Below are 4,036 nucleotides of genomic sequence, written 5' to 3'. Positions count from 1 at the left end.
CCTAGAAAAGCCATATCCTTTTTCTTGATCCAATCTTGTGGGGGAAGCCATGTTTCTTTTCATCTTGATTCAATATTGTGGGGTGGGAACTTTGATTGGATTGTTTCCATGGAGATGCGACACACCCACTTGTGAGTGCGACCTTTTGACTAGATGGTAATGTGACTCTGCCCATTCAAGGTGGGTCTTGATTAGTTTACTGGAGTTGCGCAAAAGTGGAAACATTTTGAAGAAACTTCAGATGCAGATGCTGGGAGAACAGTTGCTTCAGAGCCAACAGAGACTCAGACATTTGGAGACGCGTGGAGTGCCGACAGAGTAAGCAGACGGCTGGACGTGGACGTTTGCAGATGCAGAGTCCAGCAGACATCATGCGTGCCTTCCCGTGAGGTGCTAACCAAACCAGAACCCAGAGTTGTGTTGTGGACTAAGTGAAGGCCCACACACACTTATCACGATTTCAAACAGGCAGCTGAACTCATTCTTTTTCTTTTTTTTTTTTTATTTATTAAGCACACCAACATACAAACAAAAACATTCTTACCATATGATCATTCCGTTCTACATATATAATCAGTAACTCACAATATCATCACATAGTTGTATAGTCATACCCCTTACCCCTCCCTTTCATTGATCACTAGCATTTCAATCTACTAAATTTATTTTAACATTTTAACTCTTTCTTGACACTGTTACATCGTGTAACGCTCACATCAGAATATGGAAGCAACGGAACTATGAACAAGGACCAGCAGCCGAGGCCAGCCACGTGCCTTCCCGTGTGACAGACATCAGCCGTTCTTGAGTTAAGGTATCTTTCTCTGGATGCCTTAGCTTGGAAATTTTTATGGCCTTAGAATTATAACCTTGTCACTTAGTAAATTGCCTTTTTTTCTTTAAACTTAAACTAACATAGTTTTATTTAAACTTAGTGATCAGTAAATTCCACGCCAACCCCAAAGGCTTCTGCCGTATAACAAATAGTTACTGACATATACGATTCCAGCAGCTGGCTATAGTCATGAACTCTCATTTCTCATATGTAGTAGCGATAATGAGGAACAAAAAGTCAGTCCTTTTTCATTTCTTGTTCCACAAGGGCTAAAGACTGAAAGAAAACTGAGTAACGACATTCACAGAGTGAAAACAGATACTGCCAAAATGCTGGAAGACTGTGCAACACTTCAGGAATCTCTGCTCCTTTAACGACCTTTTCCCTGAGGTCTGGTCTTCCTAAGGCAATCATGCTGACACAGACAGTATAAGTGACAAAGGTTTTATAGTCCATGAGTTCACAGGATGTAAACGATGTAACGGTGTCAAGAAAGAGTTAAAATGTTAAAATAAGTTTAGTGGATTGAAATGCTAGTGATCAATGAAAGGGAGGGGTAAGGGGTATGATATGTACGATTTTTTTCTGAATTGATACAAATGTTCTAAGAAATGAACATGATAATGACTATACAACTATGTGATGATATTGTGAGTTACTTTGATTATATATGTAGGACGGAATGATCATACGGTAAGAATGTTTTTGTTTGTATGTTGGTGTGTTTAATAAGTGAAAAAAAAAAAGAAAAGAAAAAGAATGAATTCAGCTGCCTGTTTGAAATCGCGAATAGCCACACAGTAAAGGCCTTGATACGCTTTGAAGTGGTTTCTCCTGTCCCAGACTCCTCCTTCCTCTATTAAGCTTTTAACTTTTTCTGTATTTCGCGTGATGAGATCATCATCCATGTAAAATAAACCAGTCCTAAGGAGACAGAACACAACATCCGGTCGGTGACCCAGAGCCACAGTGGTATCACACGTTTTGCAAAGGTCTGTCAGCGCCCCTTCCTTGTCACCCATCCGGCAGAGGTGCTCTGCCTTTGTCATCACTTTTTGCATCGCGAATTTCACCCTCTCCCAGGTTCTTCTCTGCAGCTTCCAGCTCCTCATCCCTCAAACCGGTCAACACTTCTTCATTGGCCTTTTTCATTTTATTGAACAGGTCCGTGTCCACCTGCCAGTCAAGGGATTTGCACAAGGCTTCGTAACAAGGAGTCCTATCATCTCAGGTTTGGCCGCCACGGGCTGGTCGCGCGCGGCCGCGTCCCCGCGGAGCTCGGGCAGTTCGGGGCCTCTGGGCAGACCCTTCTCTTCCGAGCTCTCCAATGGCCTTGTGGGGGCGACGGCGGCGGCGGCGGCAGGAGCTGGAGAAGAGACAGCAACCCAGAGCCCGCAGCGACGGCGGCAGAAGCAGGGGGAGAGTAACTTGCCTTTTTAAAAGCCGTCCCATTTCTGCTATATTGTATTCCAGCAGTATTAGCCAACCCGCACATGAACACTCTCAAAGCCACACCTGCTCCTCCCCCACAGATGATTCCTCCTCTCAACCAAATCGCCTGGTGTCAGGGCCAGGGTGGCCTAGGAGTCCGGAGTCCACCCCCCTCATTGTTCCGAGGAGCAAACCAGGACCCATCAAGGGGCAGGGATGGGGAGAGTGACACGCGGGTGGGGGCTCCGAACTTCCGGTCCAGGGCTCCTTTGCCATGCCCTCCACTCCGGTAGAAGGAGAGGAGAGGTCCCCACGGTCCTGGGGTTGCGTGGCAACTACCCGTTTCCTTCTGACATCGTGGTGAACTTTAGCCTGAAGATCCAGGGAAAGTGGGCTACGGCCCTGGGCCGGAGCAGGCACCAGGCTTTGGTAATTTGGAGGAAGGAGTGAAACATGGCCCCAGGCTCCCACTTTTCCCAGTGTCCATCAACCCAAGTGACACCCATCATTTAAGGGCATTCCTGCTCTCAGAGGGTCAGAGGCCCAGCCCCCCTCAGGGCCCCCTGGGGAGCAGCACATGTTCATGCCACATTTCCTGTGCCCACAGGACACAGCCTTTGGGGGCTCCCTCTTGCCTCTGCTGGCCTTCCTGCTTCCGGGGGAAGTCCCAGGGTCCCTGCAGCATCAGGAGAAGAGGCCACAGCTTCTGCGTTGCTCTCCACCGAAACAAACTCAATGTCGTGAATAGCGCACTTTCTGGGCAGTCCTCAAAGCGAGCCTGCAAACGCAGCACTGTCGTCCCTATTTCATACATAAAGAGGCTCAGGAAGGGTGAAGGCAGAAGGTGGAGCAGAAATCAAGCTCAGCCCTGACTCCAAAGTGCAGTGATGCTCTGTCTCCAAGGAACCAGGCAGGGGTTGGGGAGGTCGGTTTGGGGCAAAAATAGAACTGCACAAGCAATAATAAAGGGCACTAGTGTGAGAGGAAAAAGAAGAGAAACTCAGAAGACCCAAGAAGCACATAGAATGAGAAATTAGAAGAGGGGAAAGGAGAAAGCTTACCCTCCTTTGTGTCCTCACAGTACCTGGTACAAACTTCTATTACATATCTGCTGTCATAGTAGACCTAGATATGTGGGATTGGAAATCCAGACACCTCCAGGGCCCAGGCAGGGAGCTAATGAAGTGCAGGCCTGGGAGGTAACCACCAGAACCTGCCCCGTCTAAAGGGGGCAGCCTCTGCTCAGCCCCTGCCCAGGTGCCTGGAGGAAATGGGGCCCAGGGTTACCAGAGCTCAAGACTTTTTTTTCAAGTGAGTTAACGTGAATGGTCTTCATTTCTAAATGTTGGTAAACAAAACATTTTAAAATATAATTTCAGAAAAAACAAACAAGCCCATGTTCAGCCTGCAGGCTGCGCCAGACACAACCTCTGCAGGGTTTCTGAGCTTCTTCAGGCTTCCTGCAGACCACGGGAGCAATGTGTGTGCGTGTGTGTGTGCACACGCGAGTCCGTGAACGTGCAGGTGTTTGTGGGTGGGGTGGGGTTGAGAATTGAGGAAGAAACTGAGAAATGAAGAAGAAAACATCCAGATTTCCAGAAAGGAAACTGCATAAGACCAGTGCATTGCAACCAAACAAATGCAAAAGGGACAGTGGACAGCTCTCTGCTGTCACAGCATCACCCTGCACAGGATATGGGTACAGAGAGGGCTGCTTGGGGCAGAGAGGGAGGGTTGCTTGGAGGTGGGTGGGAAGCAGCTCAGCCTAGC

General features: G+C 48.0%; 1 pseudogene; it reads right to left on the bottom strand.

Annotated features, from left to right (window-relative positions):
- Positions 1–931: 931 nt before the first annotated feature.
- LOC143647605 (26S proteasome non-ATPase regulatory subunit 6 pseudogene) lies at positions 932–2,443 on the bottom strand (annotated as a pseudogene).
- Positions 2,444–4,036: the final 1,593 nt, after the last annotated feature.

The sequence above is a fragment of the Tamandua tetradactyla genome, chromosome 10 (assembly GCF_023851605.1).
Source record: "Tamandua tetradactyla isolate mTamTet1 chromosome 10, mTamTet1.pri, whole genome shotgun sequence".
NCBI classification, from domain to species: Eukaryota; Metazoa; Chordata; class Mammalia; order Pilosa; family Myrmecophagidae; genus Tamandua; species Tamandua tetradactyla.
The sequence above is the reverse complement of the archived record's forward strand: the minus strand, read 5'-3'. Positions and strand labels throughout refer to the sequence as shown.